A 26,515-nucleotide genomic window follows, 5' to 3' on the forward strand; every position below is an offset into this window, starting at 1 on the left:
ATCTACCTACGTATTCACTCGCTTAATAGGTGCAGGAAATTGCAAAAATTTTATTTCGTTGTTACAAAATATCTACCCCAGTAAGTGTATGGAATGCAAAAAAAATTAACATGAATCACTTGGGATTCAGCCAGTTGCAATTCATTCAATTAGAGCACTGAGTGAGGTAAGTTGAGGGGGATATAAATTACTCTGCACCGTGATTATTTAGTTTACCGTAAACTTGATGATTTAATAGAAGATTAAAGATGAAGATTCAAACAGTTTAACGAAATTGTTTCTTAGAGCAATACTACATAGTAACTAATACTATTGGTTATATTTAAATATCGCTTGTGGTATTTAACATAACAGAATAACGCAACTGCTATATAAATACACTAGATCTGAACAGCAAGTTTTAATACCCTCAATCTTTGGAAAAATCTCCCAATTTAACTTCAATTACTCAGCAACAAAGTACTTTTCAAAAAGAGCTTAAAGAATTTTATAAATTATAAATATAATTTAATATAATATAATTTATTAATGTAATTTAACCACTCTTTTCTTTCGTCGAATTCCGATTTAATTTTTATTCCACCATAGGATGGGAGTATATTAACTTTGTCATTCCGTTAGTAACACATCGAAATATTGCTCTAACACCCCATAAAGTATATATATATATTCTGGATCGTGGTGAAAATCTGGGTCGATCTAAACATGTCTCTCCGTCCGTCCGTCTGTTGAAATCACGCTAACGAAACAAGCTACAAGCAAGACTTGAAACTTGGCATAAGTAGTTGTTATTGATTGCGGAGCCTCTTAGAGAAGGAAATTTCATCCGATCCGGTTGAAATTTTGTACGTAATGTTAGTATATGGTCGGCAACAATCGTGCAAGAATTGGTCCATATCGGTTCATAATTATATATAGCCCCCATATAAACCGATCCCCCACAACAATCATGCAAAAATTGGTCCATATAGGTTCATAATTATGTATAGCCCCCACACCCTCAAAAAAAATCGTTTCTGTAACATATACTCCCAAACACATCTTGCTTCAAGCATATATATTTTCAGGATTGGTCCAAACAAAAGCAAATTTCATCCGATGTGGTTGAAATTTGGTACGTGGTGTTAGTATATAGTTTCTAACAACCATGCAAAAATTGGTCCATATCGGTCGATAATTATATATAGCCCCCATATAAACCGATCTTCAAATATTTCCTCTGGAGCCCCTTGGAGGAGTACATTTCATCCGATCGGGTTGAAATTTGGTACGTGGGTAAATATATGGACACTAATAACAATGCAAACATTTATCCATATCGGTCCATAATTATATATAGCCCCCATATAAACCGATCCCCAGATTTGACCTCCGGAGCCTCTTGAAGGAGCAACTTTCATCTGATCTGGTTGAAATTCGGTACATTGTGTTTACATATCCTCTCTAATATCCATGCAAAAGTTGGTCGAAATCAGTCCATAATTATATATAGCCCCTATATACCTCGATCCCCAGTTTGACCTCCAAAGCCTCTTGAAGTAGCAAAATTCATCTGATTCGGTTGAAATTTTGTATTTGTGCTGGTATATGGCCATTGACAACTACGTTAAACTTGATTCATATCGGTCTATAAACCAAATAAACCAATCCCCAATCATACAAAAATTGGTTCAATAGTGTATATATCCCCCAAATAAAGCGACCCCCATATTTCAATTCTGGCTTTCTAATTACCGCGCAAAAGTTCACATCGGTTTGTAATTATTTGTAGACTTCCCTATATATACCGGTCAAGAACTGGATTATATACGTATTTAATCCGCCTGTTTTGTTTATTATATAGCATTAGCTTACAATTTCGAAGACGATGTTAACACGTTTTAAGATACCTTGGCATCGGTAAGTATTACCACACTGTTAGAAAAATATGTTTTTCATATGTTCCGATATAAACAAAATGTGTTTCGGGCACAATTTTAAAACACAATATATTTAAGTGCAAACATGTAATGTTCCTAAAGTAACACTAAATGTTTGGGACATCTATGTTAATATGTTAGAATATATTATGTTTGGGGCATGAATGTTTCATAAAAATCATATGTGTGAATGCACACTTATATATATTTACAAATTTCAACTAAACATACATATGTTGTGATATTTTATTCAAAGCGACAGAGAGAGTATAGAGAAAGAAATAGAGATGGAAACCGGGAGAGTTGACGAAAGATATCAACATAACACAGCGAAAGAATCAAAAGAGAACAATTTCTGTGAAACCGCTTGTATGTTGTTTCGGAAAACTGTTTTATGATAAGGCCAAAAATTTGATATGCTTAAGTCTAAATATTATTTTATTTGAATAAAGAGAATAGACATTTGAAAAACAAACAGCATATGTTTTCGCCTTGAGAGCAGCATTTTATGTATGTGTGGACATGTGTTTTGTTTATCATTTTGGCATTATGGGCACAATTTTTTTCTTGGTTCGTTAAAAGAAATCAGGGGTCTTCATAAAAATAACGAAAGGGCACTATACTCTTTTTAGAGTTGGGACAGTAAAATGAAATAAGGAGGAAATAGTGAAAAATTACACAGTAAAATGTATAAAAACAAAGTTTAGTCCCTCTTTATTAATAAGTAGTCCGAGGAGTTGACGGACACCTTCAAATATAAAAAATGGTCCTCGGTTCGATTCTCCGTGCAGGCGAAAGGTAAAATTTAAAAAAATTATAAAAGTGAATAATTTCTTCAACATTATTTGTATTACAGAAAAAGGTGCCAAGAACTAAAATATTTCGTGGAAGTGAAAATTACGAGTATGTTAGGCAATTAGCACAATCGTCTTTGGGAAAAATTCTTCCCAGCATATGATATTTTTGGGCTCAAAATGCTTCCAAACATATAATATGTTCACATAAAACAAACATATTAATGTTTCGGCAGTATCCAATAATATATGTGCTTCCTGCAAAATATGTTTGGAACATATGTTAAAGAAGCGATTTTTTTTGAGGGTGCACAAGCCATTGTTGATGGCTTGTGGATGACAGTCTTTAGTAGAAGTTTCTACGCAATCCATGGTGGAGGGTACATAAGATTCGGTCTGGCCGAACTAATAATAATGTTTTAATATTTTATATATAATTTAATATTTTATATATATAATTGTTTTGTCCTAAAAATAAAAATATTATTTATTTATTTATTGTTTATTTTAATCATACAGTAAATGTATGATAAAAAGAGAAACGTAGCATTGGCTGCTAAGGCCATCAGCTAATAAAAATATAATAACACCACCATGAAAGAAACTACGGGTTTATTTTTGAAAATATTTTACTAATTGCAACATGTTACAAAAAAGTAAATAATTTTTTTTAATTGAAGAAAATGTATTAATAACAATATTTTTTTCTGTTGTTTAAAAAAATGAATTTAAAATTATTTAAATATCTTTAGGGCTATATGAAGTTCAAAACAGACACAATTTAAGTAAAATTTACTCATTTGAGAAACTTTTGAACGTAATTTAAGTAACCTTCACCCAGTGTAGTAAATTGTGAATTATTTTCCAATTAAGTAAAATTGTGTACTTCATTTGTATAAATTTTCTTTTCTTACGTTTAGTTAACGTCATTAAAGTAAATAAAATAAATAATTAAAATAATTAAAATAAGTGTTCTCACATTTGACAAAATGTAAATAAAATCATCTAATTATCATGAACTAAAATAAATTCAAATCAGAGAATTGTGTCTCAAAAGTATCCTTACATCAATTTCTCCTTTGGAAAAAAATCTTTGGAACCGGGCAAGCTTCTTTTCCAGTGTAAGCGTCATAATCTAACAATTTTTAAAGTGCAGTTTTCTAGCATATACTTGAACATAACATTATTAAATTGGTTTGAATATAAAGCCACAATAGCTTTCCTAAATTAAATTAAAATTAATTAAATCCCATTAAAATAAATTAAATAAAATGAAAACAAATTTAAATTAAATCTAATTAATAATAAAATTTACTAAATGATATTAATGCACGTTAAATAACACTAAATTAAATTAATTTAATTAATAATTACATAACTCTTCGGATATAATAAAACTCATCTAACCAACCGATGCTTATTTACTGGCTGATATTTTACACAAAAATGTTTGAAGCTGTTCTAAGTTCTATGATCTATGAGATGGGAGAAGCACAGTTAACAAAAATAGTTTTAGAAAAAAAACCTCTAACTATAAAGTGCACATTATCTATTATCCAATTAACTTGTCTAGTTAAGGTGAGTGTTCTAGCAACACAAGACATTGCCCATTACTGTCGTTAAATGTGATTAAAATTTAAAATGTAACTGCGTATATACTACATCACACTTGTTTTTCCTTCTTAATTATAGTGATTATAAGCTAAGTTTCTCATTCTCTATTAGCTTTAAAATTAAATTGAGAAAAAATACGACCTCAAACCAAGGCTCCATATTTACGTATACATGAAAAAATATATAAGCATGAAACAAATATTCTACAACTACTACATATATTCAAGATAATTAATTACACTAAAACAAAACACAAATAACCTTAACCTTAGATTTACTTCTAGACAATAATTGTAATTATTACTTGAAAATACAAGATATAGCAAAGTGCTAGACACCTGCCATGGTACATAAACCACAATCGAGCATAAAATTATTCTATATTCTAAGGTGCCGGAAAAAAGTATATTTAATTATTTCCAGCGATTCAAGAATTTCAAGTGATTGGGATGATTTTTTATACCCTTCACCATAGGATGGATGGAATAACTTTGTCATTCCGTTTGTAACACATCGAAATATTGCTCTAAGACCGCCTGGGTCGTGGTGAAATTCTGAGTCGATCTATGCATGTCCGTCCGTCCGTCTGTTTAAATCACGCTAACTTCCGAACGAAACAAGCTATCGATTTGAAACTTGGCACAAGTAGTTGTTATTGATGTAGGTCGGATGGTATTGCAAATGGGCCATATCGGTCCACTTTTATAGCCCCCATATAAACGGACCCTCCGATTTGGCTTGCGGAGCCTCTAACAGAAGCATATTTCATCCGATCCGGCTGAAATTTGGTACATGGTGTTGGTATATGTTCTCTAAAAACCATGCTCTAATTTGTCCACATCGGTCCATAATTATATATAGCCCCCATATAAAACGATCCCCAGATTTGGCTTGCGGAGCCTCAAAGAGAAGCAAATTTCATCCGATCCGGCTGAAATTTGGTACATGGTGTTGGTATATGGTATCCATCAACCATGCAAAAATTGGTCCACATCGGTCCATAATTATATATAGCCCCCATATAAACCGATCCCCACATTTGGCTTGCGGAGCCTCAAAGAGAAGCAAATTTCATCAGATCCGGCTGAAATTTGGTACAAGGTGTTGGTATATGGTCTCTAAAAACCATACAAAAATTGGTCAACATCGGTCCATAATTATATATAGCCCCCATATAAACCGATCCCCAGATTTGGCTTGCGGAGCCTCAAAGAGAAGCTAATTTCATCCGATCCGGCTGAAATTTGGTACATGGTGTTGGTATATGGTCTCTAAAAACCATGCTCTAATTTGTCCACATCGGTCCATAATTATATATAGCCCCCATATAAAACGATCCCCAGATTTGGCTTGCGGAGCCTCAAAGAGAAGCAAATTTCATCCGATCCGGCTGAAATTTGGTACATGATGTTGGTATATGGTATCCATCAACCATGCAAAAATTGGTCCACATCGGTCCATAATTATATATAGCCCCCATATAAACCGATCCCCAGATTTGGCTTGCGGAGCCTCAAAGAGAAGCAAATTTCATCCGATCCGGCTGAAATTTGGAACATGGTGTTAGTTATTATCTTTAACAACCGTGCCAGAATTGGTCCATATCGGTCCATATTTGTATATAGCCCCCCTATAAACAATTCCCCAGATTTGACCTCCGGAGCCTCTTGGAGGAGCAAAATTCATCCGATCCGGTTCAAATTTGGAACGTGGTGTTAGTATTTGGTCGCTAACAACCATACCAAAATTGGTCCATATCGGTCTACAGTTATATATAGCCAATCTCCAATCACACAAACATTGGTCCATATCGGTTCATAATCATGGATGCCACTCGAGCCAAAAATAATCTACCAAAATTTTATTTCTACACGGATGAAAAAGACTGTTTTTCATATGTTTGGCTATAAACATTATATGTTTGGAACACAAATTTTTAAACACAATATTTTTGAGTGCAAGCATATAATGTTCATAAACTAGCATAACATGTTTGGGACATATATGTTAATATGTTAGCACATATTATGTTTGGGACATAAAATGTTTTTAAATATAATATGCTTGGACGCAAACATATATTAATTTAGAAATAGCCTATAAACATATATGTGTTTAGTAGCTTGGAGCGCTATTTAACAGGGAGCGATATTGAATTAAGTTGGTGGTTGTTGCTTGTTATTACAAAATTAACATTTTTTTATTTTTCCTTGGGCAATTGATCAGCTACTTCTTTGATCCTTACAAACTGTGTGGTCCGCTGATCGAATACCCGTCCGGCAAAAGGTAAAATTAAAATAAAAAAATTATACAATTGAATAATTTTTTCTACAATGTTTGTATTACAGAAAAAGGTGCTAAGAACTAAAAAATCTCGTGGAAGTGAGAAAGATGTGGGGGAATATACAATTGGGCAGAAACAAAATTTTGAGCAGTCAGGTCGAAAACCTATGTTGTTAGCACCTATATTACCTGTTTATTTTCATAATTCATTATGATTGTAAATATATAAATAAATAAATAAAATTTTGAGCACAATATTGTTTGGGAGAATTTTTTTAAGCATATAATATTTTTGGGTGCAAAATGCTTCCAAACATATTATATGTTCACATAATAACATATTGTTTTTTGGAAGACAATATTATTGAATTTGAATGCAAAAATACAAAATGTTTGGAAATTGACTACCCAAACATATATTGTTTAGACCAATATGCTTTCAAACATATTATATATTGGAAGAGATCAAACATATAAATGTTTGGGCAATAGCCAAAAATGTATATGCTTGAAGCAAAATATGTTTGGGAGTATATGTTACAGAAGCGATTTTTTGTGAGCGTGTATAGAAAATTTTGTTAAAATTTTATTTCTATAGAAAATTTTGTCAAAATTTTATTTCTATAGAAAATTTTGTCAAAATTTTATTTCTATAGAAAATTTTGTCAAAATTTTATTGCTATAGAAAATTTTGTCAAAATTTTATTTCTATAGAAAATTTTGTCAAAATTTTATTTCTATAGAAAATTTTGTCAAAATTTTATTTCTATAGAAAATTTTGTCAAAATTTTATTTCTATAGAAAATGTTGTCAAAATTTTATTTCTACAGAAAATTTTGTCAAAATTTTATTTCTATAGAAAATTTTGTAAAAATTTTATTTCTATAGAAAATTTTGTCAAACTGAATTATATACGTAATCGATCTTTGTTGATTTAATATATATCACGTATGGACTTGCATACAATTTAGAAGACGGTGTTAGAAGGTTTTAAGATACCTTGCCATCGCCAAGCGTTACCGCAACTTAAGTAATTCGATTGTGGTTGGCAGTGTTTAGAAGAAGTTTCAACACAATCCATGGTGGAGGGTACATAAGCTTCGGCCTGGCCGAACTTACGGCCGTATATACTTGCTTTTATTCGAATATCCATCATATTAGTGCGTTTTCCTATTGGTATATTCTATTAAATGGGATCCCTAACAAAAACTATAACTGGTATCAACTACAACTGGTATCCTGGCTCACACTCAAAAAAAAGTTAACTCTCTATTTCACTAAAGCCAATTTAACTTTATTTTAGTTCACTCTAATAATTTACATTAGTTGAATTAACTAAAAAGGGGAAAAATTATACACAAATTAAGCATAAAGATTTACTAAATTCGTATTTCTCACAAAATAGTTCATTATTTCTTTAAATTTGTAACTTTTACTACAAATGCGTCCATCATGAACTTCGTATGTCACTAAAGAGATTCTTGCAATTTTAAACTCCAATTTTTTCTTTCAAACTACAAAATTTTCTTTGACAAGTGAAAAAAATTAATTATGTCTAATAAATTTTCTTGAATTTGTCGAAAAATATTTACTTATTTTTGTGATATCGGCATGATGCCAGCGTTTGTAATACTGTTTAGTTAAAATTTTCTAAAAATATTCAAATTTTTCTAAAATTGACCAAAAGTTTTCTTCCTGGTGGGTTCACTGTTTTTTCAGTGCAGAATAAGTAATTTAGAAACGACAAAAATGTTACATGTTCTCCGTGAAAAAGTAATATTATGCTTTAGAAACATGTTTTAGCTGATCATATTCCTTCCTTGGATATTCGTACTTTCCAATATGACTAATAGAATTTACTCTGAATAGTGATCGATTGCTGGAATAGTAGTTTACTTAAACCCACGTGACTGTGATACAGATATAAGTAACTTTTTTTAATCTTTCATATAACCTTTTCAATTAATATATTTAGCATATCATAACTTATCTGTTTATAATCTGGATTCAATTTAATATTTCCGATTAAAATAATTACAAAATATTCAATGTGTTAATATCCAGATGATCGATAAATAATGGACTATTATTTGATGAAATTTTCATTTTAACATATAACACGACTCAATCCCGTTTGCTATTTGTATATCTATTGTATTATAATTGCTATAATTTCATATAAAACAATTCAATATTACGCTGTGGAATGAGAAAAGCAATAATTGTACATGAGAAAAAAGTAAATCAATGATGTTAATTAATATGTTTTGTTCAATGATGCCCATGTGCATTTTGCAAAGAAAGACTGAACGTAAACTCATTGGCATTTTCAATATTAACATTTCCGTTTAGGAAATACCTGCGATGATAAACAGTGATCCAATAATGCAATGAACTGAAGTTAAGTATATTGCCAATATATTGTATATGACCTGTTTAAAAGCCAATGGCCAATGAGTGAATATAACATTTGCCCATTGTCTCATTGATAAATATTTGTTAAATGGTTTGCACTGGGGCTACGAAATTCAAAAATCGACTTTTGTCAATTTTGATTTTTTGTCATCTTCAATTTGGACTAATTGACTTTTAAGAAATCGAACTTTTATATTAAGGTACCCACCTTAGTGAAAACTAAATCAGTAAAGTGAAAACTAAATCAGTAAAAAAAAGCATAAAATTATACATATTTGTTGCAAATTTTATTATAACTTGATGGGGAATTGCCCAAAGCGAATTTTTACAAAGTTTGTATTCCTTAAAACGGATTATTAAAGAAAAGTAATCGTGAAAAGTGACGATTTTAGCGGCTAAACTCGAATTTAATACCCAAAACAACTAATCGACTTTTAACGAAAACATCGAAAAGTGAAATGTACATTGAAAAGGGAACGTGGTATATAGATCTTTTTTGCTGACATTTCATAAAAAAGTCGACTTTTCAATATTCAAAAAATCAAATTTTTCAAAATTCCAAAAAATCAAAGTCGACTTTTCGATTATGGTGACAATACCTAGAAGACATAAAAAGAAGAAATTAAATATATTCTTTTGAAAAATTAAGTTCGCAAATGAATTGAAACCACGTTGCCACAGTTGGTAGATTTTTTACTGTTTGGTAGATTGATAGAATTGTCGATGTTTTGGTAGATTTTGCACTATATTAAATTCCTAGACAATATTTTCTCTAGGAATAAAATTTGGCAACATTTTCTCTAGGAATAAAATATTGAAAATAGAAATAAAATTTTGACAAAATCATCTATAGATATAAACTTTTGACAAAATTTTCTATAGAAATAAAATGTTGACAAAATTTTCTATAGTAATAAAATTTTGACAAAATTTTCTAAAGGAAAAAATTTTTCACAACATTTTTTATAAGAATAAAATTTTGAAAAAATTTCTATGGGAACACGATTTTGACAAAAAAAATTTCTATAGAAATAAAATTTGGACAAAATTTTCTATAGAAATAAAATTTTGACAAAATTTGCTATAGGAATGAAATTTTCACAAAATTTGCTATAGGAATGAAATTTTCACAAAATTTTTTATAAGAATAAAATTTTCACAAAATTTTCTCTGGGAATACAATTTTGACAAAAAAAATCTATAGAAATAAAATTTTGACAAAATTTTCTATAGAAATAAAATGTTGACAAAATTTTCTATAGTAATAAAATTTTGACAAAATTTTCTAAAGGAATAAAATTTTCACAAAATTTTTTATAAGAATAAAATTTTGAAAATATTTTCTCTGGGAATACGATTTTGACAAAAAAAAATTTATAGAAATAAAATTTTGACAAAAATTTCTATATTAAATTCCTAGACAATATTTTCTCCAGGAATAAAATATTGAAAATAGAAATAAAATTTTGACAAAATTATCTATAGATATAAACTTTTGACAAAATTTTCTATAGAAATAAAATGTTGACAAAATTTTCTATAGTAATAAAATTTTGACAAAATTTTCTATAGAAATAAAATTTTGACAAAATTTGCTATAGGAATAAAATTTTCACAAAATTTTTTATAAGAATAAAATTTTCACAAAATTTTCTCTGAGAATACGATTTTGACAAAATTTTCTATAGGTATAAAATTTTGACAACATTTTCTATAGGAATAAAATTTTGACAAAATTTTCAAAAAAAAATTAAAAGAATGTTTACTAAAAAAATGTTTACTAAATTTTCTATAAAGTCTATATTATGTCAACATCTTTTAAACTTTGAATTCTCATTTTAGGTCATACTATCTAAGACCATTGCGGTTCTCCCTTTTTGTAGAAGTAGCAATTTTCCCTTGTTGGTGGGCGCTACAAATATTTAAAACTTCGACACATTTATAATTATAGGGATATGTATACACCCAAATAAATTGTCGCTTACACAGAAAAAAAATATCACCAACATATTTCCAATTAAAAAAGTAATTGAGGTTGAAAATTTTTTCAATTAATAAATTAATTGATAAAATTAACTTTTTAATTAAGATAGAAACATTAAGTTAATTAAGTCAATGATTAAAAATTTTAAAAATTTTAATTAAAAAATTAATTGATACAATTTACCTTTTAATCGAATTCGGAAGAAGTTAAAAAAGTGATGAACATTTTTTTCAATTTTCAATTAAAAATTTATTTCAAACAATCAATTGTTAATCAAACTAAAACCCCTAAGCCAATTTAGAAAGTAATTGAAAATAGTTACCGTTTTTAATTAAAAATTTAATTGAGTTTTGCAATTAACATGAATTAAATTTTTAATTGAATCATTTAAAAAATTAATTGAAATTTGGTAACGAAATCAATTAATTTTTTAAACTGTGATTGATACTATCATTTTCGTGATTGAAGACATTTAAATTGGATCAATTAATTTCGTGATTGAATCAGAAAAAAATTGTTGTTTTTTTTACATATAATACTCGTATGTGTGGATGCAAATATATATTAATATAGAAATTCCTTATAAGCATACATGTGTTTAGAAAGAAAGACATATACACTTATAAGCAAGAGAGTATGCTGCAAGTAAAAAAATGAAAGTAACCAATTGGCGCCTTAAAAATATATACACACAAAGAAAATTTCATTACAATTTTTTTTCGACCAGTGTATGCCTAATGTGAAACATAATATGTTTGAACAATACAAACAGTATTTTGTTTGGACCCATTCTGAAAATATATATGCTTGAAGCAGAATGTGTTTGGAGTACATGTTACAGAAGCGATTTTTTTGAGGGCGTAGAGTGATCAAGTTTTCTCGGTTTTAAAAACGGACTTTTTTTCCAAAATTGGTGGACGGTAGTTTTTGAAACAAATAACCGGCATAACGGGTTTTCATAAAAACACGTAATTTTGAAAACAAAATCGAATTTAATTAAAACAAACAAAAAAATCGACAATTTACTAAAAGTTGGACATATTTTTTTAATTCAAGTGTATGTAGTACCTATTTCACTAAAGTCAATTTAATTTTATTTCAGTTCATGGAACTATTATGTTTGAAGAAAGTTTCTTTTACTCTAATAATATTTTTCGTACGTTATTTAAATGAACTAAAGAAGGGGAAAAATAATGCACGAATGAAGCATACAAATTTACTAAATTTGTACTTCTCACAAAATAGTTCATTGTTTCTTTAAATTTGTAAATTTTACTACAAATGCGACCATCTTGAAATTCATATGGCACTAAAGACATTCCAGCAATTTTGACCTCCAATTTTTCCTTCAAACTACAAAATTTTCTTTAAGAAGTGAAAAAAATTAATTAAGTCAAATAAATTTTCTTGAAGCATTTGTAATACTGTTTAGTAGAAATATACTAAAAATAATCTAAATTTTCTAAAATTAACCAAAATCTTTCTTCCTGGTGTATTCACGTTTTTTTTTTGCCCAATCCCGAAATATAAAAGTTGGTCTGCTTCACTTTAAATTAAAGTTAAAACAATTTTCTATAATAATGTGCAAACAATATCTCCTAAAATGTCGGTAGTATAATCTCCATATACAATAAAAAAAATACTTAAAATTATACAATGTTCATAATTAAAAAACCGAATTTAATCTTTAATATCTAAAACTACATAGGCGTTTCAGGTCTCATGCTAATAAAAACAAAATCACTACAAACTGAAGATCAAGCGAATAACATCAAGTCAAAACAATAATAATCTCGAAATAGAATTGCATTCAATTAAAAAGTAGGAGCAGTTATCGCAATTGGCGCCAACGGAATTAACATAACAAAGTCGGCTTTAAATTCTCGTTGCAAGAGTGAAGGCGAACTGAGCCATAACACAAATGAAACGAACACGTTTCCATTTATGTCTTGAACTGTAGCAAATTCCCATTCACTGCAAACGTATGCCAGGGTGTGAAAGGGGATTTGGAAAATCATCCATATTTAACATTGAGGAAAAGCCAGTTTTATATAAAAAAAAATTAACATTCGTAGAACTGTCGAATGCATGAGCGAATGAAATCAAATGAGAATTTTTTAACATTATTACTATTATCATTATTATTGTTATTATATTGTTGATGACGACCTCTTTCATGATTTCATGAATAATAACAAGAAGTCTCTCAACCAAGGATCGCGATTATTCAGAGACACGATTTAATTATCCCGAGTTCACATCTTTTGCCTTTCTATGCAGTTATTTACATGGATATGTGAATATGAAATAGTTTTGCCCTTGTAATAATAGATATCTTTGATATTTATAAAAAAACAGAATATGATATATTTATTTGAAAAACGTAATAAGTCAACATTTGCAAATTTTATATAAATAATTTTAATTTAATTTTATCCAATTCATTTTTTATTGCGCTATTTTTAATTTAATTTGATACATTGTAATTTAATAATAAAAAAGTTTAAGGGATGGTTCAATGGGGACGAATAATTATCGTATTTATGTAATTTCCATAAGTAGTTAGCATATAAGCTCAAATCAATATATTGTAATAATATGCATTAATTGATTTTAATTTAATGTAAAATATTTTAATTTACATGATTTGAATCATATTTAGATTCAAAGATTTTGGTATTGATTCCGATACGGCTTAAATTTAATCGCGTACTTATTTTTTCCAATTTATATTTTAATTTTAATTGAAATTGCTTCAAATGATTGTAGCAATCACGGAATTAATTAGAAATACAAAATATATCCGATTAAACAAATACTGTATTTCTTCGGCACATTTAACAATTTTTTTAATAGATTCAACTAAAAAAAAAGGATTTGAGTTTGATCGGTAAACTCTATTAATTTTTTAATTAAGGTATTCAATTATTTATAGTAAATATTTTTATTCATTTACAATTATTTCACTACTTTCGAATGTATTTTCTGATTGTAATTATAGTTAAATTTTTCTTTGAATTTGAGTAAAAATTTAATGGACCAATGAATAGTATATCTAATTACGACCAACATTTTCAATTAAATTTTTAATTTGAAATATCTTTAAAATGAATTAAAATATTAATTGGGACAATTCGTATTTTAATTAAAAACTAAAAAACTTTCAATCATTTTCTTAGCTTAATTAAATTAAAAATTTAATTCTATAGGTTAATTTTGTGGTAAACATAATCAATGTCAATTAACATTTTAATTGGAAATTATTTTTGTTTTTTGTGTAGAGAACTATGTGGTTTTAAATTTAGGTTCTATAATATTAGAATTAAGATAAAGACTTCGTTGATCGAATTTTCATTCTGTTTTGCGATTTATTTGTATGTGTATAACGAAGATATGTCAGTTAACATCACAATGGACTGAATAGTCTAAGTGAGCCTGAATCTTAATCGGGCTGCCACTTTAACCTAACATATACACTAAAAAAAAATATTGACCTAATATGAAAGATTATGAAGCCTTAGGACTATATTAAGAAGAAATGTCTTTGAAATAAAGAAATTTTAATAAAAAGAAAATATTGCATTAGCTATGTTCTTCTTTAAATTTGCTTCCCTTTGTTATACTGAAAAAATATTTACGTATTATTAAAGATTACGCAACCTAAATTTTAGGATGCGAAATTTACAAATTACAAATTCCTTTAAATAATGAAATTTTAATTAAGATAAACTTTATAATCTTTGCTTCAAAAGATTTTTTTATTAAATTTAGGACACAAATTTTGGAAATTTGCGTCCCTCGGTTAAAGTCGTATATCTTTGAACTAAGGTCAATTTTTCTTAAAGTAAAGAAACACATTTTGTAAGTAAAGAAATCGTCTTTAAATTAATTGAAATATTGAATCTTTAAATTTAAGATAAAAGCGCTTCACATATAGGCTAAGACTTATTTTGAAGATTTAGCATCTTTGGTTTAAAGTAAAATAATGGAATCTCTATCTTAATTGTAATTTTATTTTTAATTTTATTGATCCTAGATTTAAAGCAACATAGGTCGCTAAAAAATGTCTTTATTTTAAAGAAGCAAATATCCTTAAAGGAAGGTCAAAATATTTGGATCCAAGTAAACCTTTTTTTGAGTGTATGTCTGAAAGTCGTATGTCTGAAAGTAAGGCAAATTTTTCTTAAAGTAAAGAGAAACATTTTTGATTTTAAGAGATAATCTTTAAATCTTAGGATTAAACATAAAAACTTGAAATATAGACTAATACTTACATTGATAATTTTGCATTGTTTAACGTTTTTTTTTTTTTTTTTTTTGAAATTAAGAAAATATTTTTTACTTTGAAGTATCTGTCAAAAAATGGATTTTTCAACTGTCTTTGACAAGAGATTTGTTACTATATCGCAAAGAGATAATGAAAATCCGATAAATGAGATCTGTATCCTAATTTTAAATTTATAGATCCTAGATTTGAAGTAAGATACGTCCCTAAAAACTGTCCTTATTTCAAAAAGTAGCATCTTTGGCTCGGTATCAATACCAAAATCCTTAAGGGATGGTCAAAATCTTTGCATTCAAGTAAAGTTTTTTGAAAATAAAAATGTTTTCTTGATTTCTAAAAACGTTAAATCAAAGATGCAAATTTTATTCTAAGGATTTAGCCTATATTTGAAGATTATTTATCTTTAATCCAAAGCTTCAATATCTCAGATAGTTTAAACGTTATTTCTTTAAATCAAAAAATGTTTCTTTGCTTTTATGGAAAAAAATTGAATCCAAAGATCATGAATTATCTTTTTATTAAAATGTCTTTATTTTAAATAAAAGTGTCCTCAATATTGTGTTAGCTGTGTATCCTAAAATTTAGGTTGCATAATCTATCATATTATGTTAATATTTTTTTTAATGTACGAATGCAACTAAATTTTAATTTTATATTTCAATTTTAAATTAATTTGTTAGTTCAAATTGCATTTTAATGTCTATAATACAACAATACTATCTGATTTTTAATTTTACTAATTCCATTTCAAGCCATTTTAAATTGTTTTGTTATGTCATTTTCCAATCAGGGGCACCAGAAATTAGAAGAAAAAATTAGTTTGGTTGCAGCAACGTTTTTATTCACACACTGGCGCCTGTATGACATTGTACATTAATCTCGATTTCAATTTTACTCATAGGTGTGGCACTATTGATAGGTAATGAGATTCGCCGAACTATTTAATGGTCACAGTTCCTAAGTAAAATGATAAGCGAGAAGTTTTAACAGAAAAAATCCGAACTGCCACATCCCAGCCAAAAAACAAATTTGGCGCAGAAGCGATGAATTTAACATGAGCTTGTCATAGGAAAGGTGTCCACCATTTCAACAGCCGTTGTACCAGCGTTGCCAAAATGAATTTTTATTTTGGACCAAAATTTTTCCAAAATTTGACCAAAATTCGTACCAGCGGACCCTTTTTAATATCATTTAAATGTTAAAAATGTTCCAATATCTTATTTCGGTAGAAAATGTTGTCAAAATCTTATGGTTATAGAAAATTTTGTCAAAATTTTATGCCTATAGAAAATTTTGCCAACATTTTATTTCTATTGAAAATTTTGCCAAAAATTTATTTCTATTGAAAATTTTGCCAAAATTTCATTTCTATTGAAAATTTTGCCAATATTTTATTTCTATAAAAATTTTTTTTTTTATTTCTATAGAACATGTTGTCAAAATTTTAGTTCTAAAGAAAACGTTGCCAAAATTTTATTTCTATAGAAAATTTTGTCAAAATTTTATTTCCATAGACAATTTTGTCAAAATTGTATGTCTATAGAAAATTTTGTCAAAATTTTATTTCTATCAAAAATTTATTTCAATAGACAATTTTGTCAAATTTTTATTTCTATAGAACATTTTGTCAAAATTTTATTTCTAAAGAAAACGTCAACATTTTATTTCTATTGAACATTTTGCCAAAAATTTATTTCTATTGAAAATTTTGCCAAAATTTTATTTCTATTGAAAATTTTTCCAATATTTTATTTCTATCAAAATTTTTGTCGTATTTTTTATTTCTAAAGAACATTTTGTCAAAATTTTAGTTCTATAGAAAATTTTGTCTAAAATTTATTTCTATAGAAAATTTTGTCAAAAGTTTATTGCTATTGAAAATTTTGTCAAAATTTTATTTCTGTAGAAAATTATGTTAAAATTTTATTTCTATAGAAAATTGTGTCAAAATTTTATTTCTATAGAAAATTTTGTCAAAATTTTATTTCTATAGAAAATTTTGTCAACATTTTATTTCTATAGAAAATTTTGTCAAAATTTTATTTCCATAGAAAATTTTGTCAAAATTTTATTTCTACAGAAGTTTTTGCCAAAATTTTATTTCTATAGAAAATGTTGTCAAAATTTTATCTCAATAGAAAATTTTGAAACAAATACTGATTTGGCAAAAATGGACCAAAATCAACCAAATTCTATTTGGTCCGACCATCGGACCAACTTTAAAAATTAATAATTTTTTGGACCAATTTTGGTCCAATGGGACCAAAATGGCAACGCTGCGTTGCACTGAATTTGCATCACTTCTTAAGGTGTGATCCGAATTCAGTGTTTTGGATGTGAATTAAAAAATGTTTATGATATTTTGCCAAATATATAGTTTTTATAATTTTTTATGTCTGAAACGTTTGACCTCAAATATTTAAAAAAAAAATCTCTTTTTTTCTAGAGTTAAATTAGCATTTTTTCGACCGTTTTATTATAGATACACACTAAAAATATGAAAAAATATAATAAGAAATTGAATTAAAAGAACTTGTTGTGTAGTTAAAATAAAGAACATCTTGGGTAGGACATTGTTCTTACTGGCATTTATTCTAAAAACAAAGTAAATTCAGAAAAGTTTTAATATATATATTTTTTTTTAATTTCATAAATAATTGTATATTGTATATATTATTAATTCCTATTCTATTCGTTTATTTTCAGGTAAAAATTCTAAAGAGTTAAAAGATAACTAATTTAATCGAGGTAAGAAACATTTGCGACCTCTATCTCTATAAATAAAAAAGTTGGTAAACTATAAAGAAAATGTAGGTGAAATTTTTAAAATATCTCTATGGAGTTCAAGACAGACACAATTTAAGTAAAATTTACTCTTTTACAAAGTATTTACTGTTACGAATTTAGGAAATAGAGCATTTAATTTTTAACCATTGCACCACGGTGGTGGGGAGCCACCGTGGTGCAATGTCTAGCATGCCCGCCTTGCATACACAAGGTCGTGGGTTCGATTCCTGCTTCGACCGAACACCGAAAAGTTTTTCAGCGGTGGATTATCCCACCTCAGTAATGCTGGAAGAAAAGGAGGTCCCTTGTCATTGAGCTTAACATGGAATCGGGCAGCACTCAGTGATAAGAGAGAAGTTCACCAATGTGGTATCACAATGGCTGCCACCTAACCTAACCTAATGTTTATAAAACTTTTTTCCATTTATACAGAGTTTCTTAATGCCATGATGCATCTATTGCCTTCTTTGGACATATCAACCAATATAGTCAGCTGTATATATACACTGAAAAAACAGTGAACCCATCAGGTAGAATTTTTTTTACAGAATTGGCTTCATTTTATTCCTATAGAAAATGTTGTCAAAATTTTATTTCTATGGAACACGTTGTCAAAATTTTATTCCTATAGAAAATTTTGCCAAAATTTTATTTCTATAGACAACGTTGTCAAAATTTTATTTCTATAGAAAATTTTATAGTCAGCTGTATATATACACTGAAAAAACAGTAAACTCATCGGATAGAAAATTTTTTTACAGTAACGGAAACTTTCTCCAAACATAATAATTCCATGAACTAAATTAAAGTAAAATTGGATTTATTTTATTCCTATAGAAAATTTTGTCAAAATTTTATTTCTATAGAACACGTTGTCAAAATTTTATTCCTATAGAAAATTTTGCCAAAATTATATTTATAAAGACAACGTTGTCAAAATTTTATTTCTATAGAAAATTTTATTTGTATAGAAAATCTTGTCAAAATTTTATTTCTATAGAAAATTTTGTCAAAATTTTATTTCCATAAAAAATTTTGGAAATGTGACATACTTCTTAGTTGGAGAGGAATATTTTGCGAAATCTACCAAAACAACAAGAATTCTACCAATATACCAAGCAGTAATAAATCAACGTTTTTGGTAGAATTCTACCAACTGTGGCAATCGCGGTTACAATCCATACACCACACCCAGAAAAAGGGGCTCTAATGCCAACTGAACTTTATTTTAGTTCATGAGGATTAGTTGATTTTTGTTAAATTTTGCACAATATGAGTAAATGTTCCTTATTTGAATAATTTTTTGCCAACTTTAATGACGTGAACTAAAAATAAGAAAAAAAGTTGTATACAAATATAGTGCACAATTTTACTAAAAAATAAATTAGTTCATATTTTCCTAAAATGGCAGAAGTTTGCTTAAATTGAGTTCATAAGTCTCCAAAATGAGTAAATTTTACTAATATTGTAGCTGTCTCGAACTTCGTACAGCGCCAAAAACATTTTAACAATTTTTAAATCCAATTTTTTCGTCCAACATATGAAATTTTCTTAAACAACAGAAAAAAAATTAATTATTTTTAAAAAATTTTCTTCAATTTGCAAAAAGTATTAACTTATTTGTAACATGTTGCAATTGGAGAACTATCTTAGTTAAAATTTTCTAAAATAAATCTACATTTTATTCCACGGTGGGAACACTTTTTGTTGGGTGCAGATGTTCTAATATTCTAACCGCATCAATTTTTACTCCTGAGGCAAGTACCTCTTGTGTGAGTATCCAACTTTTGTGTAAGGACTAAGCGAATTTTGGGGGCATATAGATTTAGAGAACTGGCGTACCTGGTTCCTTACGTCTAAGCCAATTACGTCAATGATTTGTCTAAAACTGTTTGTCATGTTAATGAATCATTTTTCTGTTCTCTATTTAAAATGTAATTAAAAATAATTAACAAATTTTGTATTTACTATGATATTACAATCAATAACTATTGATTTTTTTCTCATTCTCTCTGTCTCACTAAACTGTCTACCGTTGGGAATTCCTGTGGTCAAATTTCGACGTTTGAAACCCAACAAATTCAAATATTCCTACAAAGCAGAAAAATAATCCGTAAGAAAAACGAAACGCATTCAAGTATTCTAAATCCATACAAATTTGGGTCAATGTCTACTAACAGTGCTGCAATATTATGGGGCTGTGGGCAGAATGAATGAAAAAATGACTGACAGTCTAAATGATCGAATGCATGAATGAAGCATGAAAATTATGGGATATTGAAAAAATATTTTTCTTTTGCAAATAATGGAAAGGGGGAGAAAATGTCTATAGCCATGAATAAGTATTGCGGTTGATGTATTGTTTGATACTCTCAACTAAAACGAGTACAAGTTCGAGAACGTTTTAAAGACATTGCTAGCTCTTTAAAACCACAAACGTTACCAATAATACAACTGAAAAGATAGAGAGATATATTTATCGGCCCGTCTGTCAGTCTGTCTGGTTAAGTGTTTTTCTGCGTCATTTGTTGTCTATATTCTGGGGGTATTACTTAAAAAAACACAATAGATTACAGAAATATTTTTGCGTGAGAATTGTCTTGAATTGATTATGAATGATTGTGTAAATATTATTAAGTGGCCAGAAATAATCGATTGTCTGTGGTCATTCTTGATAATAAACAGAAAATTTTCTGCTTATTACTTAGAGCAAAAATATAATGATGGTGAATACATTAAAAATAATAGCGGCTTTTATAATTCCCAAATTTTACATGGAAATCAATTTTGAATTTCTGAATTTAATTCAACGAAATTTCATAATCTTTTCTTTTTTAATTGAATTTTGATCAATCTTTGAAATTTGCACCCCTCCGTTAAAGTCGCCTGTCTTTGAAGTAAGACAATTTTTTGATAAATTTTAAATTAAATGAGATATTCAAACTGTGTGTTAAAGACAAAAATCTTCGTAACGCATCAAAATATTAGTCTCAGACCCCATATATATCTCTTGTTCGTGGAGAAAATCTGAGTCGATCTAGCGATGTCCGTTCGTCTGTTGAAATCATGCTAATTTCCGAAGGAATCAATATGTCGACTTGGGCAAGTAGGTCGGATGGTATTGCAAGTGGAACATATCGGACCAAGTATAGCCACCATATAAACCGACCCAGATTTGGCTTGCTGACACGATTCACAGTTGGTAGAATTCTACCAAAAAAGGTAAATTTGTTCACTTTTTGGTAGATTGGTAGAATTCTTGTTGTTTTGGTAGATTTTGCAAGCAAAGAAAATTTTCTGCAGAAATAAACTTGACAAAATTTTATATAGAAATAAATAAAATTTTTACAAAATTTTCCACAGAAATAAATTTTTTACCAAATTTTCTATAGAAATAAAATTTTAACAAAATTTTCTATAGAAATAAAATTTTGACAAAATTTTCTATAGAAATAAGATTTTACAAAATTTTCTATAGAAATAAAATTTTGACAAAATTGTCTATAGAAATAAAATTTTGACAAAATTTTCTATAGAAATAAAATTTTGACAAAATTTTCTATATAAATAAAATTTTGACAAAATCTTCTATAGAAATAAAATTTTGACAAAATTTTCTATAGTAATAAAATTTTGACAATATTTTCTATAGAAATAAAATTTTGACAAAATTTTCTATAGAAATAAAATTTTGACAAAATTTTCTATAGTAATAAAATTTTGACAATATTTTCTATAGAAATAAAATTTTGACAAAATTTTCTATGGAAATAAAATTTTGACAAAATCTTCTATAGAAATAAAAGGTAATTCTGTAGTTAAAGGGTAAATAAATACATTTACTCCACATTTTGTATCGAATTATGACCCCATACAACAAAAAACCAAAAAATAATAAAATAAAATCGGCTTATATTTTATAAGCTTATAAATCATTTAGGCCAATATGTGTGGTTATAAATTTTCTTTGTTGTTTTTGCTGGTGTGATTCATAAACAAAGTCTTTTTTCTCATATTTGTTTTTTATAACAAAACTAAAATATATTTTTTTTCTTCTTATCTTATCTACGGATAGGCAACAATAAAATATTACCCTATTGACATTGTTGTTTGTACTATCAGTTTTTGAAATTCATAAAAATCATACTCGTTTGCAACATTCTGAAATATTTATTTAATGCGTGTGTTTTTGTTGTTTCTCCTCAGTATGTGTTTGGCTAAAATGGTCTTAAACGGTGACTAATTGTCTGGACCGAATGATTGTGATGTCGTTTTTTTCATTCATTAATAATTGGGAGAGCGGGGGAAAGAATGAAAAGGGCAAAGTAATATTGATGACAAACCAGAAGCAGTGAAATAGCGGATATATTTATGAGTATATTAGGGTGGGTTAGATATGCTTATCATAATGAAGAGATGGATCAAGTGGGATATCTGCATACACACAAAAAATATCACCAACATTCTTCCAATTAAAATATTGATTGAATTCTAAAAAGTTTTAAATTAAAAATTTAATTGGTTCAACAACTATTTTATTGCAAACAAAAATCAATCACAAAAATTAATTGGATCAATTAAATATGTAATTGGATCAATCAATTTTTAATTGACATTGTGACTGAAGAAATTTCATTTTTGTAATTGAAGACATTTCAATTAAAAATTAATTGGATCAATTAATTTCGTGATTGAAGACAAGAAATATTTTTTTTCTGTGGACGTCCCTTGTCAAGCTTGTTTAAAGCTTCCTATTAGGAAACGACCCGTTATCAGAAGTAATCCTAGGAAATTGTATCTAGGGTTGGAGCTTTCAAGTGTTAGAAATTCATCCGCGAAAGTCAGCTAAATTTCAGAATCGTTTCACTTTTGATCTATATAGAAAAACGAGTCCTACACAAATTGCTTACACAAATGTTAAGCAATTCTGAAATTGGACTTGTTTCATGTGACGGTGACCAGCCTTTTTATCCAGCCATGGTCTACAATCGAAATGTTTACATGCCCACGGTTCCAAATAAGTTTGTTTTCCCTATAATATGTGGAATTTACTCTGTGACCTGGCGATTAGAGAGGGTTCCGGCGCACTGCTACTCTAGATTATGTATAGTGACAGCCCGTTATATTAGCATTACTTAGACTATTTAGTCCAGTGATGAAATTCTCTCTTGTCGCTGATTCTGCTCGATTCCATGTTTACCACAATGTCAAGGGACCTTCGAGCCGAGTCCGAACTGCGTTTCACATTAAGGTGAAACCACTTAGAGAAACTTTGAAACGCTGAGAAATAACACCAGCATTACTGAGAGGGGATAAGCCACTGCTCAAAAATTGTTTGGTATGTGGAATTGAACTTAGGAGTCTTTGTATGCTAGGCGGGTATGCTAACCATTGCAATACGATGGATTTTTTTCACATGTCCATCCAGCACCATGGCAATTAACAACTGTACGCGTATCATTATAACGATTCATGGTCCGAAACACAAGCATTTTGTTTACAATCAGCTCTTCTACAATAAGCAGTTTTAACGCAACAATATTACACTTGAACTCCATTACGACTAACTTGTTTTAAGCGGCTTGTAAACAATGTAAATAAATTTATAGAAAACAAATATCAAGTTGCTGTAATACCGTTAATATATACCTTTGTTTACCGCCTGTGATATCCCAATTCTACGTGAACGTAAAATATCGGACTGCCGCTTTACCTAACCTATTATATCATTGAGAATATGATAACTCTTCGTATCAGCTAAACTAGCTAGCCTCTCTCTCCTCTACCTCTCTCATATAAAAATATTGTTATACCATATTGGATTTTATGGACATTTCATTTCTACTACGCTTTATAACTTCATATTAACTTCCAGTTCTTCACTTAAAGTGGAACTATTGTAGAGTTTCTTCAAATGTCTCCCATAGATATTAAGGACTTAATGTAAAAATAAGTAATTAAATTAAATTATGCGAATGCATCTGCGCATGCAAATAAACAATAACAAAGCATAGATTATTTTGCATAATAATGGACAATAAGAAATAGAAAACTAAATCAAGAAAGAGGCAAAATAAATTGGAAATTCAATATGACCAACGATGAAGACACAGCGACGACAACAATCTTGACAATCTGGCCTAAAGCCAAACATATTGTCAGATTTCAAAATCCATGAAGAGGCAAAAAATATTAAAGAAGCAAACACCATCAACATCATCACTTAGTCGGTTGGCCGTTTAATCCATTCTATTTTACACGCGCAAAAATATTGACTTCATAAGAAAATTTATAAAATATACTTCAAACTATATTAAGTTTCGACCAAACACCAAAAAATTGATCAGCTCTGGATTATCCCCTCTTAGTAATGCTAATGACATTTCTGATTGTTTCAAAGCTTCTCCAAGTTGTTTCATCGCAATATGGAACCCCGTTCGGACTCGGCTAGAAAAATGAGGTAGGTCCCTTGTCATTGAACTTCACCACTGTGGTATCACAATTGACTTAACAGTCTAAGTTCTTTCTTTATTGAAGCAATTTTTACAATACATACTATGCTAATATAATACTACAACTAGTCTCTTTGTGTAGAAGTGACTAAGTAGTAGTTTAGACAGAAAACCTTATAATACTATATTAGTATTGAATTATTCTTAAAAACAATGTTTGTGGATAAGATTTTAAGTAGTTGCAAAATTAGTAATAAACTCATGAGTCTTAACTCTGTGCAGTCTTCTTCTCATGTTGGTAATTTGTGAAAGCTCCACCGTTTCGAAATTACTTGAAGATCCCGATGTAAATCAGATGAGTTTACTACATTTCATAGAACTTTATTTTGAAAAAGTTGTGTTTTCTATATTTAGGGTTTATGATTTTATTGTCAAGCGAAAGTTTTGAATTGCGACTCTATACTTTGCCATCAATTCTTCCCTTTTTCTCTCGATATGATCATGCCACTTAAGCTTTGAGTCCAAAGTAATTGCAAGATATTTTGCGCTGATCGTGAGTGTGACATCTGATTTTCGTTTACGAATAGAGGATTGTAGGTTATGTGATGTAAAGCAAAGTCAATATGGATTGACTTATTGCTGTTTCATTTCAAGTCCCAATCTATAGTCCACTTATGTAAGTCAGCGTATCTGACCCTGTCGCCATTATTACTGTAACATCCGCAAATGTTCCTATGAAACACTTTTCAACGGTCGGAGTGTACAGTAGATATAAAATGGTTCCCAGAATGCTTCCCTGTGGAAAGCCTGATGTAATTTGCCGTAGTTTACTATATGAATTTTCGTAACGAAATCTAAAGTATATATCTTCCAACTACGATTGAAGGAGATTACAAGAATGGTGTGGTAGCAATGTTTAAAGTTTTCGGCTAAGGTCAGCATGTTTTACTCTATCATGTGCTTGGGAAACGTCTAGGAACATCGCAGAACAGACTTTTTTGTATTCAAAAGATTTTTCTATATAACTTGTTACCCTATAGACTTGTTCTATCCTTGAATGTTGTTTTATTAACTCAATCTGATGGTCAGGAATAATGTTCCTTGAAGTTACGACAGTTTCCAATCGGTTACAAAACAGTCTTTCGAACAGTTTACTGAGCACAGGTAGTAACGAGATTGGTTTATATGACTGTACTTCATGAGGTTTCTGTATCATAATGATTTCGGTAACTTTCCAGAAAGGTGGAAAGTAGTTTTTCTTCCAGACAGCATTCATTATGGAAGTTAATTTTGCTACACCTTTCTAAGACAAATTTGTTAGGACTTCTTCGCTTATGAGATCAAATCCAGGCGTTTTTATGTTTTCAAATTTTCTTATAGCATCCCATCCATAAAAGTATATCTTTCTATTGGCATTGAACTGTTACTTTGGAACCGCAAAACATTGAACTTTCTCAACATTACTTTTTGTATTCTTATCCTTTATGAAACCGATCTTCATTATATATATATTTTTTTTTTTTTATTTTTCTACTTAAGTTCTTCGACGCATGGTTAAAAGTCCGCTTGTCTATTGGGTAACGCGATATTGGTCATTTTTGTGAAGTTTACGCTTGGATTTAATGAGTTCAGTTATGTATGAACAGTCTAGGTGAGCCGGAAATATCGGGCTGCCACTATCTCTAACCTATTCTACCAGAAGCTTACCTATTTGTGCTAAATGAGATTTGTATCCTAGATCTAAATATGCAAAAACTTAAATTGAAATGATTTTGTTTTCCTTAAACTATATTTAATGTAAAGAAACCACATCTTTGGCTGCAAATGATTACCAAGTAAGCCAATTTTGTGAGTGTAGATCTATTATGTCATCCATAACCTTAGTAGTCAATTCGTTTCTGGTTTCTGGCACTTTTGTCTTGCATCAAGTATTCTCTTCTTTTGTAGTAATAATATTAAATTACAATTATAACTGCACGCAG

At 28.8% G+C, this 26,515-nt stretch overlaps 1 protein-coding gene across 6 annotated transcripts in view; it reads left to right on the plus strand.

Annotated features, from left to right (window-relative positions):
• The window catches only part of LOC142229152 (uncharacterized), a 172,110-nt gene that overhangs the window by 24,796 nt on the left and 120,799 nt on the right, over nucleotides 1-26,515 (plus strand). The window contains exon 3 of one of the 6 annotated variants that reach the window (XM_075299695.1): nucleotides 18,001-18,042. The exons of the other annotated variants lie outside the window; for them this stretch is intronic. The gene's annotated coding sequence lies outside the window, so the exon portion shown is untranslated. The remainder of the gene's footprint in view (nucleotides 1-18,000; nucleotides 18,043-26,515) is intronic. 6 annotated transcript variants of the gene reach the window in all.

This window comes from Haematobia irritans, chromosome 3 (assembly GCF_050003625.1).
Source record: "Haematobia irritans isolate KBUSLIRL chromosome 3, ASM5000362v1, whole genome shotgun sequence".
Lineage (NCBI taxonomy): Eukaryota > Metazoa > Arthropoda > Insecta > Diptera > Muscidae > Haematobia > Haematobia irritans.